This window comes from Vicugna pacos, chromosome 11 (genome assembly GCF_048564905.1).
Source record: "Vicugna pacos chromosome 11, VicPac4, whole genome shotgun sequence".
Lineage (NCBI taxonomy): Eukaryota > Metazoa > Chordata > Mammalia > Artiodactyla > Camelidae > Vicugna > Vicugna pacos.
The window spans coordinates 57422271-57436793 of NC_132997.1; the positions used below are offsets into that span (position 1 = coordinate 57422271).

The 14523-nt window shown below is 39.3% G+C and overlaps 1 long non-coding RNA gene across 16 annotated transcripts in view; it reads left to right on the forward strand.

Moving 5' to 3' along the window:
* LOC107034545 (uncharacterized) overlaps positions 1–14523 on the forward strand; it is a 428538-nt gene that overhangs the window by 212384 nt on the left and 201631 nt on the right. For 2 of the 16 annotated variants that reach the window (XR_012077426.1, XR_012077429.1), the window contains exon 7: positions 8111–8174. The exons of the other annotated variants lie outside the window; for them this stretch is intronic. This is a non-coding gene — a long non-coding RNA (uncharacterized lncRNA). The remainder of the gene's footprint in view (positions 1–8110; positions 8175–14523) is intronic. 16 annotated transcript variants of the gene reach the window in all.

The window sequence follows — 14523 nt, forward strand, 5'->3', positions numbered from 1 at the left end:
GAGCATTGACCACACAGACTCAACCCCTTCTCTCCATGGACATGAATTAAAGATGCAGTGCTTTCCAAACTTTCCATTTTGTGGCACATGTAGAAAGTGATAACATTTATCTAACCGCATATTAATTCATGGCACCGTAAAGGCTGTGCTTGGTGTCTCTTCCAGCCCTCCACTCCACCTGGGGCTCCTGAACACTCAGGTTCCCAGCAGCTCTGGGCGCAGGAGATCTCTGTCTTGACATCCCTGATTCATGTATAGCACTAGGGAATGGCACAATGTGATGTTTGCAAAGTTCTGCTCTAGATAGCCCTCATAAGAATAATAAAAAGTTAATATCAGATAAAATGTTAATATTAACTAAACCTTACTAAGTAAGCCTAATAAGGTTTATATTAAATAAAATACCAATACAGTTTATATTAGTTCTCAGTAATGCTAATAGGCCAAACAAATATATCAAAATGGCAAGACGATGTGTTAGATACGACCAGCCTTGCCCAACTAAATAATACATCATTTTCAGAAAGGCACTGGGCTTGAAAATCTTAAATCTGGATGAAAGACAGAAAATTAAAACACCAATGATGTAACAAGTGAAATGTGGTTATAAAAAGGAACTTGGTTGGAAAATCTCATTCTGAGGCCAGTCCTTTTCCTTTGGTCAGGTAAGATATAAAAACACTAAAATTACTGAAATTTTAGGAAGGCAAACCTGGAAAGAAATGCAAATAAATAAATGGTATTTAAGTCTAATATATTAACTTTAGGGTATTGGGGAACTAGTTTTTGTTTCAGGTTACAGATCAGCTTTTTATCATATTAATAGTAGAAGTATCTTAAGTGTTTAAATGCTGAAGGTAATTCATTATGGTAGAACTGTGGTTTTAGACAAATGTTAGAAGTATTTGCACTAGCAGCATCTGGGAACTTGCTAGAGAGATTGCATGTGACTGGAAAGGCACAATGGATTTAGTCATGGAAGGTCTTGACAGTTCTGATCATCTGACATAGGCAGTGGGGAATAGTGGAAAGCATAGTGGGAAATAGATGTGGTTTATTGTCTTAGGTCTGCTAGTTACTAGCGTGTGACTGGGGGCAGTCTCTTAACTTCCTTACACCTCAGTTTCCTCACCTGTGCAATGCAATGGAATTGCATTTGCTTGCTTGCTTGCTTGTTTGTATGTTTGTTTATATTGATGTGTAATTGACCTACAACACTATGTTAGTTCCATATGAACTACACGGTGATTTGATATTTGATGCTTTATAAAATGATCAATATGATAAGTCTGGTTACCATCTGCCACTGTACAAAGTTATTACAGTATTATTGACTATATTCCCTCTGCTGTGCACTTCATCCCCACGACTCACTTGCTTTGTAACTGGAAGTTTGTACCTATAAATCCCCTTCGCCTATTTCACCCATCCCCCACCCCCTGCTCTCCAGTAACCACCTTGTTTATTCTCTCTGAGTCTGTTTCTGTTTTGTTATGTTTGTTCATTTGTTTTGGTTTTTAGATTGCACATACAAGTGAAATCATATGGCATTTGTCTTTCTCTGTCTGACTTACTTCATTTAACATAATACCCTCTAGGTCCATGCATGTTGTCACAAATGACAAGATTTCATTCTTTTTTATAACTAGATAATATTCCATTGTTTGTCTCCATCACATCTTCTTAATCCATTCATTTATTGATGGACACTTAGGTTGCTTACATATCTTGTCTATTGTAAATAATGCTGCAGTGAACATAAGGTTGCACGGATCTTTTCAAAATAGTGTTCTTGTTTTCCTTGGGAAAATAGCCAGAAATGGAATTGCTAAATCATATGGTAGTTCTATTTTTAATTTTTGGGGGACCTCCAAACTGTTTTCCGTAGTGCACCAATTTACAATCCCACCAACAGTGCACAAGGGTTCCCTTTTCTCCACATCCTCTCCAGTACTTAGTATTGTCTTTTTGGTAACAGCCATAGAATCCCTTTTTCTAATGCCTCTTCCATTTCTCAAGTTCCATGAAATATTGTGAAGGACTCTGATTTACTTCTGGAATAGAGGGAGCCTTGCTAACCCTTTAGGCCATGCCCCTCAGGAATCTGCCTCAGCATTTCATAACAGGAATAGAAGTACACTCAAGATGCTCCAAAAAAGTCCCATAGTCTTCTATCCTCGTCAGCTTTTTAGACATTAATTGAAATCTTTGTAATTGTCTTGGTGTTCCTCCCATTCTCTTTGCTCTTATTGGTTGCTCTTTTGCCATCATGTTGTTAGGCTTTTGGAAGGCAGGGAAAACGTTTGGGTCAGGCAGCCTTCTTAAACTGGTACTTCATCATTTGGTTTTTGAGCAGCATTACCTTACCAGGATCTAGGGTACTACTTCCTCTTCTTGTCAGAGACACTCCCATACAGTAGTTAAAGTAGCAATCTGAATCAATGGATAAATCTTTTTATTTATTTGAATTTAGACAATTAAAATACAAAACTGTCAATGATGCTGGTCCTGGGACCATACTTTTAGAGTAGCAGGTCTATATGAAGGACAACATGTAGGTAATGAAAGCAGATGAATAATTTATTCGTTTAATAAGTATTCCTGAATACTTAGTCTGTGCCAAGCATTGTTGTAGGCACAGAAGCGTGGTAATGAGTAAAGAAATGTGATTTCTGCCCTCAGCAGCCCTTTCTGATGGAATTTTCATTTTTAACAAGAGGTTTTGATTAGAAGTCTGCTCGCTACAAAAGGTCTCTTCACATTGCTATAGCATATCATGTTCATTCCCTTCCTCATGTCTCATTATGGTTCTCTTTTTAGTTTTATTTATATATTTTTCCCAGTTTTAGTGAGATGTAATTGACATACAACACTGTATAAGTTCAAGGTATACAGCGTTAATAACTTGATATACGTATATACTGCAAAATGATTACCACAGTAAGTTTAGTTAACATTCACTGCCTTTGTCAAAGTTCTCTTATATGGAAAGCCCCTTCCCTCCAGTGGATCCGAATCTTGTCTATATCTCAGCGCAAATGTTTCTCCCTTCCCCATCCCAGCTCTTCCTCATTGTTTTGTTTTTACCATAGCAGTTAAGAGTTACTAACATCATTTACCCTTTATTTTACATTGTTCTATATTTCTATCTGCTTGATTTACACCTTTGCTATTTGGAGCACCTACAAGGCAGTGGGCTGTGTGTTATGTTTCTTTGCAACTCCAACCCTCAGTTCCTCAAACAGGGTTAGAAACACTCTGAGCTAAACATGAACTTGTTGATAGATTCACTTGGAATTTCAGCCTCCCTTTTGGAGGGGGTGGAGTAGAATTAAAATGGCCACCACCACCACCAACTAGTCAGACCACATGGTCAGACAGTGTTTGTGGTGGCTGGGGAGGAGTAAAGGGATTGGAGACCAGAAGGAAAATGAGTGTTTGGTTTAGGATTTTCCTAACTGGGAAAGAGCCAATAGTGCTTAATTTCCCCTTCCAGGACAAAATTCATCTTCTAAACGGGGTTTGTGCCTAAAAAATGTAGTGTGGTCAGAATGAGCTGGTGAATAAGTTATGGAATCAAATGGCCATCAGTGTTTTCTTGAATGGTATATCTTAATTTTGCTGAAAATTAGTTCTGAGCCAGTTATAATTGAATAAATAGGTCTGAGATCACATGTTGATTACAGTTGAATTAACTGGAAATTAACTGCCACAATCTTATCCAAATTTATTAAGATAACAAGATCCTGAAATAGATTGTTACATAGAAATAAAAGAAAAGCACTTTAAAGCTGGAAGAATCTTAGAGATCCTTCAAGAATAACAATATCAAATAGTAATTATGTGTGTAGGCTCTGAACCTGGTCTAGTTCACTTGAATCTTTACTCTGCCACCTACTATCTGTGTGATCTTGAGAAATTTTCTTTATCTCTTAAGCCTTGTTTTCCTTATCTGTACAGGATAAGAGATTAAAAAAGTATTATTTATTAAAAGAATTAGTGATAGAAATAAGTGGTGGTATAATAATGTGCATGAAGCTCCTAGTGTAAAGTCTAGCACATATTAACAGCTCAATAAATGGTAGTTATTATTGTGCAGTCCAGCCCTATCATTTTACAGATGAAGAAACTGAGGCTCCAGATAACTGCAGTAATTTAGGGACAGAGTTAAGAAAATAACTTAGAATTTCTGAATTTCAACTCAACACTCTGTTCAGGGTAATTTACCACTCAACACTCAATCTATAATTTGGATCTTTCTAGTATATAATTTGTGAAAACTTTATACTCAGTAAAACCTGAGGCTATCTAATCATACAGTTCTACAATGCAGAGCATCACCGCCTCAGGATGTCCCTAATAAGAACAGTTGTCTCTTGCTGAATCATTTCAGTGAGACCAAAGTTATTATACCCAGCACATTTAGTTCTATGTTTTAATTCTTGTGATAGTCAAAATATCCTTCAGGCTCTCCAGTAATCTTAAATCCAGCATGAACATGGCACTCAATATATTCTAGAAATTACAGCCGTCATTTATGGCTCGTTAGTCAGTCGTCAGTGATTCCTCCTCCATTTTAGCAACAGAGCATGGGGAGGTTACGGCTTGTTCATTTTGCAGTGTAAGCACAGTCAGTCCCCAGCAGTTCACCTAGTCCAGCTGGGATCCAGTTACCATGGACTCAATAGGTAATTCATTTGTGTTAGGTGTGTTGATAAAAGTAATTAAAATTTCATTTTAAGGGATGATTCTGTAGAGACTATTCCCAAGAGGAAGCCTTGATCTGAGAAAAGAGAAATAGAGAGCTGGATGAAATTTTTTTCCATGACAATATGATTCCAGATAAAAAATACATTAGTCAAGGTGATTTGGGTTATAAGAGACAGCAACCTACTGGAGAAGAAATGGGAAATGTATTGGCTCATAAACCCACAGAAAGGTGGGATGGGACTTGCTGAAATCAGGGACTGGAGGACTACTGGATTTCTCTCTCCATTCATCCTCAGACCAGCTTTTCTACAAGTCAGGAACCCTGTCTGCTACCAGACATGGGTTCATACCCTTTACAGAGTTGGGAAGAGGGAAAAGAGGTCCTCTTCACCCTGCTCACATTGAAATAACCCAGGCAGGGAAGGACTCAGGCGTCTGACTTGAGCCATGTGCCTACCAGGGATGTGAGAAACTAACAAAGGGGATACCTTTCTAAGCATGCAACATCTATCCTCACTAATTTCTTTTTGCCAGGCATATGTACTTTCTCATTTACCTTTAAGGTAAAGATCATGATTAAAGGAAGTGTCTATAGGGACACACTGATTGTTCTGAGTTTGGCAAGGGAGTATGGCTTGGAAGAAGAAAGGGGAGCTCTACATCACCAACGAAAATGAACAGCTGGACCCTCCTCCTGAACAGAGTACTTTCTCCTCTCATCCTGAATCAATACAGATAAGATGAACTCAAAGACAATCTCCTTCATTGCCACTTCTGTCCTGAAATACCTTTCCCAACTGGGGTACATTTAGGTTTTAAGGGGCCTGAAGCTTCTATAAGTTGGGGATCCCTCTTTAAGAAAAAGAATACCAAAACAGTTTACCTGTGCAAATCTTACAACATATGACCGTGTGAACACATTATTAGTGTCTCTTAGCTGTGTGCCTCTAAGAGAGGGATCCTGAAATGTAAGCTCCATTAACTTTATGACAAATCCATTTTCAGTAACGTTTATCACAGCAAATTGCAGTTGGAACCAGAATTTCAATGGACATCTGGTATCTCAAATCCCTGTTCTTTTTCTAGGACAGTACCCAGTAGGATCCTTCCCAATAGCACTTGTCTGTTGAGAACTTCTACAATTCAGGCTTTTTACTGATTGAGATTGCCTTTCTGCCTCAATTAATTCAAATCCTGGAAATGCTCCATTTTTATGATTATCAGAAACTGACTCCCACCAATCCCACACATGATTTTTTTTTTCTTTAACAAAATATGGTCACTGACTAAGGAGAAATGGGCTTAAGAATACCACTTATTCCAAGGCAAACTCTTTGGCCTCAGTGTCATGGGCTTGAACCTGACGTTCCCAGCCGCAGCACTGCTGAAATTGATAGTCTAGTCATGTAGGGGATTTTCCTGACTCCGTGTCTGTCTCCCCATGGCTGTTTATTTGTACTGCTGTCTGCTTTGGTTTGGGACACTGACCTTATAAAGCTGCTTCCAGAGCCCAAGACTGTAGCCAGAGAACTAGGAGTTTCCCTCTGTGCGCCTCACAGCCAAGTGGAAGGAACTGGGTATTGAGTCACGCTGTGTAACTGGAGAGAGAGAGAGAGGGGAAGACAGAGAGCTGTGGGGTTAGAGGGGCGGGGTAGGCAGGGTTGGGGAGAGAGAGAGAGAAAGAAAGAGAGAGAAGTCTTTTAAAATCAACACCAAGCCAGCTGTGGCTCTCTGGACAGCTGAGTCATAGACGATCAAGCAGTTCAGTTGGAAGACACACTGTACATGCTAACTCTTGGGTTCCGGCTGGAGCAGAAGATAGTTAAATTAAAAAGGGAGGAGGAATAAGAAAAGAAAGCCACAATTTAATCTCAGATAGCACTTCATTCTGAGACTTGCTCTGATCAGAGGTGAAGGACAAGAAGACAGTTCCCCTACAAATTAGACTCCATCCTTATGTGGTTAGTTAAGAATCTATTAAAGAAATGTGAGCATTGCTATTTTGTTTCTTAACACATAAATTATAGTAATTGCTAGAAGATGCTAGCTGCTGCTTCGTTATTGGAACTGGCTAAAGGTTGTCTTAAAATGTCGGCTACTTAGTCACAAGTTCATAATCAGCTATGAAGTGGCCAGATTTGGCAGTCCCACAAAGTACAAGAAGGTCATTATTACAGAAATAATTGGAGTGATGGTTATAGATCTAAAATTTGTTAGAAATGAAAAAATAATCTCCAGAAGATGGCAAGAGAGGCTTTAAAGGAATCTAAAAAACATAGATATGAGCACAGTGGACCACCGCTAGCCTAGGCAGGGAGTTCACTCCAAGTGGCATTTCCTGGGCAGTGGAATAACATGGACCCACTCGCAGTGGGGTCTGCTCACTGGAGTCATCACTAGTTCATTGTATTTGTGGCACAAGGACAAGCTTCGTGGAATCTATCGACTGCCTGCTGTCACTCCTTGGTTCTGGGACTAGTGTGAGGCCTCTGTGTCTATCTTGTTTATCCAGAAGTCAAAGTAGCCCCCAGGCCTGCTCTATCTGCTTCCATGCAGAGAATATGGAGTGTTTCAGAAGAAAGCCACAGGGCCATGCTGATAGGATTTCCTACAAATCCATGCTATCAAAACCCAGGTAGGCCCAAGGCTGGGTAGTGATACTTTTATTCATCTCTTCTTATTGCTGTCTTATTCCCACTAAGATGTTCTTCCACTTCCAAACGGTTAAAGGATTTTGTGTGTGTGTGTGTGTGTGTGTGTGTGTGTGTGTGTGTGTGTGTGTGTGTAATAAGGAGATAAGCACCACAACCTTCTTTCTGCTGATAACTGGGGCACCTTCTTTCCTGAGGCCTCTCCTACCATCTCCGCTCTTTCTTTTCTCCAACTTCAGATCTCATTTTGTCCTAAGTTAGTGGTTCTCCACCCTGGCTGCTCTAAAATAATCTGGGGCAGCGGGGAGGGTATAGCTTAAGTGGTAGAATGCATGCATAGCATGCACGAGGTCCTAGGTTCAATCCCCAGTACCTCCTCCAAGAATAAATAAATAAATAAATCTAATTACCTCCCCCTCTCAAAAACAAATGAACAAAAAAGCCCAAAAATAAAATAATCTGGGCCACTTTATAAAGTGTAGCTAACCGGGGCCTCATCTTACCCCCAAATTCTAGATTTAGATCGTCTAGAGCATCTAAAGTGTAGCCAAGCAATGGTGGTCAGGATTATTTTTAAAGCTCCTCGCGTGATTCTAATGTGAAACCACCAGCCACTGAAGCTACCACAGCCTCTCAGTGCCTGTCTCGTAAAGGCCTTATAACTTTTAGCAGAAGTCCTTACACAGTACCTGAAAAATCCTGGTTAACAATCATTTCTGGTTAACATAATTAAATTCATTTTCACTTAGTTCCCTTCTAAGGAAAAGACAGAAAACATGGACTGTGGTCCAGACTCTGCCTGTACATCTTTGGGTAAGTAATTTATGTTCTTTGGAACTATGTTTCCTCTTCAAACAAAATGAATTGTTTAGATACTCTTTAAGATTTCTTTCAGTTTGATGCCATTATGATTATAAAATCCAATGGCCTTTTTTTGTTTTTAGTACTATTATTATATCAGGCTATTAGTTATCAGCTAAGACCTTAGGAGACCTTCGGTAGCTCATTTATCTTCTCTAAGCCCCTCAATTCCACATGTGGGAAACTTAGATGGGAGATCAGGTTAGTTTCCAAATCTACTCTAGCCCAAGAGATTCCTAGCCCAATAGATGCTCCATGCAAAAAGGATTCCCAAGGCACAGCACAGTGAAGGATCTGGAAGTCTTGAAATAACAACCCTAGATTAACTTTTTTTTAAACTCAGTAATTCCCAATTATTTGACCAGGAAGTTACTGTTTTCTTGTAAATGTTATTAACATACCACAGGACTAACTGTTCAGATGATCAATTTTCTTCTACTTCTTAAATTCTGCTACTTTGTGGTCAGGGAATAAGTTTGTTAGATCAAAGAATGAATAATTTGCTTATTCCTTTAACATGTAAAATAGAAGATTAGTTGTTCACTCTTCCTCCCAGCCTTTGGCTGCTTAGCAGGGAAGAATATAATCTGACACTAACATCTTCTGGGATTCCCCTATTTTTGAGAAGACAATATTTAAAATGAGATGAAATGTCAGAAGTCAGTCTGGTTCAAATCTAAAATGGATTCTGACTCTCTTCACTGTAACTTGTATGAAGCAGGTCATGTAAATGAGAAGTAAATAAAACTCACTCACTAAGTCACTTTCTTTAGTTTGATCAAGTAAGATCAATTCCACATAATCAACAAGTTTAGAATCAGAGAAATCATCTGTGAAGACAACATAGAGTTTCATAAATGGATTTGATGCCAGATTTCCTGGCTTGCCAGGTAACTTGGGCTCCTGTCTTAACTCTTCTGTGCTTTGGCTTTCTTATCTGTAAGATGAAAGTAATCATTGTCCTTGATAAGAGTACCTTAATTATAGAAATAAGTAACTTAATATGTGTGAAGCATCTAGTACAGTGTTGGCACATGGTAAGCACTAAATAAATCCTTATAATCTGGACCGTGGATTACCACTTTGTGATCAATGTCAAATTCAGCTTGCAGACCTGTTTTATCTGGCTGCAAAATGAGTATAATTTAATACCTGAATACCTTTAATTAGGGCATATACTCTCCAGTTTGCTTCAGGCCTGACCACTGTAGACATGTGTTACCTGCCTGGTCCTGGGTCTAGAATGCAGACTTACTGAGGCAGAAGTTGTCAGTGTTATATGTTTTAATGTTGACTCATCAGTGCCTACTGATAGATGGGGCTTTCTCAGTATTTGTAGAATGAACAAATGAGTGTACACACAGACACACACAACAACAACCACTCCTTTCTTTAATACCCTTTGCAAGAGGCTGTCCAGCTTCTGCATCAACATCTCCATGAAAGGGAGTTTATTACCTCCCATTTTGTGTTTGAATATTTCTCCTTATTGGGAGTTTGTTTGTACATTGAGCCTGAGTCTATTCCTCAGTAGGTTTTTAATTCGCATTCAATCCTCTGATATTTTGAAGCTTGAAGGCACTTTAGAGAAAATCTAGTCCAATCCTCTTACTTGACAGAGAAGTTAATAAGCAGAGGGTACAGTGACTCTCAGAAATTCATGGCTCTTTGTTGTGGTCCTAGCCTCTAAGTACACACTTGCCTTATGAATCAGCAGGTACCTTTGTAGTATGATTTGTGAATCTCTAGTGGCTTGAAATACCAGTTCCTCTGACATTCATTCAACCTTCAAAGCTTCATTCCTTTGAATCCTGAAGAGCTTTCCAAATCTATTGGATATATTCTCTTAAAAATGCAATCATTAATTCCTTCCTTTATCAACCAACACTTTTCCTTTGGTAAGAATAAAGATAACCAAGAAAAAAGAGGCACAGGATAGGCTCTAAGAGGGAAGACACATGTTCAGAGGATAGGGGTTTGGGAGGGACAATTGAAGAGTAGGGTACTGGAGCCAAACCTCCCTCACTTTACAAGCAGGCCAGGCAGCCTGATCAGGATATTGCTCAATGTCCCTGGAGAAGGGATGGGGGTTGGGGACAGGCAGTGGCTAATTTAATATAATCAACATGCAGTAGGCTCTTTCACCATTAAAGGAAAAAAGAGAAGAAGAAAAAAGCATCCATTCGAATAATTTCTAGAATCTCAATCCTAGCTGGAAATTGTTTCAGGGGAAGTGAGATGATGCAAGTCCAGCTCAGCTGGAATCACTGTCATTCCTTGGCTCCCCATCAAACAATAGAAATCTTTCATCAAGGATTGCATCTCTGTCTCTGTCTCTGTCTCTCTCCCCCTTTCTCTCTGGAGTAGTGACTCTTAAAGCCTTTTGATCATGCTCTCTTTGAGGCTCTGGTGAAAGTTATAAATCCTCTCCCAGAAAAAATTGTACAAACATGGAGAATTTTGAATACAACCTCAGGCATTATCCTTACCCTCTAAAACCAGTGCTCATGGACCCAAGTTGGGAACCTCTGCTCTTTAATGTCTGAAGCATGTGTTGGAGTCTTTCGCCTCCTGCCCCATATATTATCTGGGGTATTCTGTGGAAATCAGAAGAAGGCAAATGCGTCCTTAGGGTATTACAGTAATGGGAATACATCCAATCAATTCTCTGACCTTCCTGTAGGAATTAAGGGCCCTTATCTTTATGCTCGTGCCACCCTATGTCTACTTCTATGCTAGTGCTGACTACTCTGTATTATAATTGTCAGTTTCCTTGTCTTTACCACCCTCAGTGAGCTCTGCAAGGGCAGATTTTTGACTTGTGTCTTCATGGCTATATCTTCAGTGATTGGCACATAGTAGGATCTTAGTCCATTTTTGTGTAGTGAAGGGTCCATTAGAACTTTCAAAATTTCCAGTTCAGTAGTGGGGAACTAGGTGAGAAGGATGATCTAAATTTACATCACAGGTTGTTCTCTTGTATGGTAGTAAGGTCAACCATCAGAGTAACATGGAGTGATCCATTGATCTACATTTGATTGTTTTCTACAATATTCATGTCCTTGGGAAAATAGTCATCATATTGGGCCTGTTTAAGATCTGTCAAAAGAAAGAAAAATGAGTAAGTGATTAAATGAATTAATGAAGTAATAGAAGCCCTGACCAATAGGATAAAAGATCTTGGAGAATTCAGAGATGTTTGGCCAATGGAGATTTCATCAGCAACCTTCACCCTTCTCCTGATTCTGTCTAGGAGCAGATGGAGGTTAGAGGGGAATCTTCAAGATGAAGGTCGTATGGTAGGTAGGCACCCATTGGGAGGACATGGCTGGTGTGTGATAGAATTACTCTGAGTCACAATAGGAGTTGGTAATTCGCATCCTGGCTTTGCTTGTTCATCTCCATTAGCTTCTTTAGCACAAAACTGTTGGTTTTATCCTCCCAGCATCCATCCATACCTACACTGGTAACAACACAATGGTTTTCCTTTGGGGAATAATTACACTCAAACTCTAAATTGTAGGTCTATGTGATTATAGTTGTCTGACCCATCCCTCTAATCTCTAGGGATATATTTGGCCAATCAGTGTATTGCAGGCTTTCAGTCATAATGACTGACTTTCAGGGGCCATGAGATGTAAGCCTAGCCAATGAGAGTCAATTCTGGGATGCTTGTAATAATTGCTGGAAAGAGAAACTCTCTTTCCATTAGCCTGTAAGCCAGGTGGGTATAAGCCTGGATCTGCTGGGAACTATGAATGAAGAAGACAGGTGTGTACATGGAGCCAAGGCTGAGGGTTGTAGGGCAGAGATGGAGAGCAGTCGTGTCCTGGAGGCAGTTCAAACACTTGTGGTCACCTTCTGAAGTTTTTCAGATCCTTTTTTGTTTAATGAACATTTGAGCTTAAGTCAGTTTGAATTGGATTTCTGTTCTTACGGATAAAGAAGTCCTGTGTGCAATTTTGCCTCTCATTGTTTTGTAGAAGCTACCACTGTGGCTCTGACTTTAGTAGATTTCTGTCCTCCCTCCCCAATTTTATTATGTTAATGTTATTTTCTTGGTATCTTTAATAAAGCAATTTTCCATTGTGGATTATGGATAGGAAGGAGGTATTCAGAGAGTGACTGTGCCCAGAGTGTGGTCTCCTGTTGGAGAATTGGCTGGGAAACTGCTCCTGGAGTTTGAGGTGATCAGGAGTCCAGAGGACCCCATAGAGGGCAGATTCCTCTGTCCAAAGATAATAGTATGAAGAATTTGAGTTGAGGAGTTTAGCACCTGTGTTAACCCACACTAAGCAGTCTGCCAATATGGTATACAGCACAAGATATATCATTGATTGCAAATTTGAAAAATGGAAGAGTATGCTAGGAAGAATGAAAGAATTATAGAAGCACTTAGCTAATTTTTCAGGGCAGAAATACTAGATTACTAAACAGCTCTTAGAACATACATACATGCATAAATCAATAAATAAGATTATGAGTTATTAAATAAATTAAATTTAGCATATTATGCTTAAGAAAGCACAGCATGTACAAAATACTTTAGGACTATTTTTATTTACTCCAGCTCTGCAAAATTTTCAAAAGATTTAGCATGGAAAGAATATGGTTTGGATATCTGGAAAATTTGCTTATATGTAACACTTCTCCCTCTGATGGTGCCTGATAAACAGAATACTACTGTATTAGACAGTATCTTGCCCAAACATGAGTTCTTTAAAAGGTCCCTTTGTAAGTATTTTCTACGCAATCCTAGGAGAGTATTTCTTACATTTTGAAAGTCAAAGTCACATTTAAAATGCAATATCATGGGCAAAAACAAAGATCCCTGGGGTCACCAATAGCCCTGAGACCAAATGCTAATGGTCAGTGGCTACGATAATAGTGAGGTGTCCAGTATGGTCACTCAAGCCTATGTCTTTACTCTCTCAGCCAAACAATCCCTTCTCATCTAAGTCTTATAAAGCAGTGTCCCTAGGCCCCAGAAAAATGAGCCTCTGAGAAGTGTTGAGAGAGACCAGGACATCTCACCATGTCCTCTGACACAGATAGAGGGCCATTAGCCCTATTTAAGAATATGGAAATTAAGAAGCCCACATATCTAGTTAGAGGAAAAGGCCCAGTAGAGACTCAGAAATTCCTGGCTTGGACAAATAAACTCACTGCCTCCCATCAAGTCTTACTGCCAACCAAATGGTGACAGATCGACGCCTTTAAAATATTTCAAAGCAAACGACATATCAACCAGCACCACCTAGTGGAAGAGAAGAATTAATCAACTCACAGCTTTTCTTCAACATGCTTGCACCGTTGCTTATTCACTCAACAACCAGCTTGTAAGAAATCACTGCATCAAGTACCGTGCTGGACAAGTTGGAAAGCTAGAAGGAATAGAAATGGATATGCCAAGAGCTTAAAATAGCCTGGCCTACAGAAAGCTCCATCAATATGAGGAGAGAGAACTGAAAGGGTTTAACATTACCAGCCATCAGTGGGATTTAAATTTATAAAATTAGGAGGCCTATACTCTAAAGGGTCAGAGGAGAATATTTCTTACATTTGAAAGTAAAAGACTTATTTAAAAAGCAATCTTATGGACAAGAAAGGAGAAAAGGTAGAAATACATTAGAGAAACACTCAAGGTTTGGCTCTGTCCAGTCTCCTCCTCCCAGTGGCCATTTGTGTTCAGTCAGTAGAAAGGAGACCATGAAAATCTGTTGATGAACAGTTGCTCAAATTATACAGGAGCTAATCTGGAAACTTCCTGTTGAAAATTGTGCTCCAACTCTTAACACAGAACCAAAAACAAGCAAACAAAAACCTGTGATTCCTGCCTATAGCATTCTTAATTGTGGTTGGCAGATTGGGGAAAAGTTGTAACTGGACTAATTACAAATCACCTCTTGTCCCAGATGCCATTAGAATTGCTTGATTGATACCTGGTTTTGAACTCCCAAATATATATGTATAATTTGGGCTCTTGAGTACCCAAAGAATTAACTTTTTCAAGGAAATTTATTGAAATGTTTCTGGGGATATTTTAAATAATCAAAGAAATAGTTGAACAACAAATTGTGGAAATGGGAGAGGTACCTCTGGACCTCAGGGAGAATGGATCCAAGGGCTCTTGCCTCATCCTTGTCCTTGGTTTCTCTCTGAGTCAGTTTTGCTTTTTCTCACAGTGAACCTACTTTTTTTTTGTGTGTGTGGTGGGAAGCGTGACTACTGATAATCAACCAAATCTTTCTTACAGCTTCTGGCACCTGAAAGAGGCTTGCGTCCTTACCTTGGCTCAGAT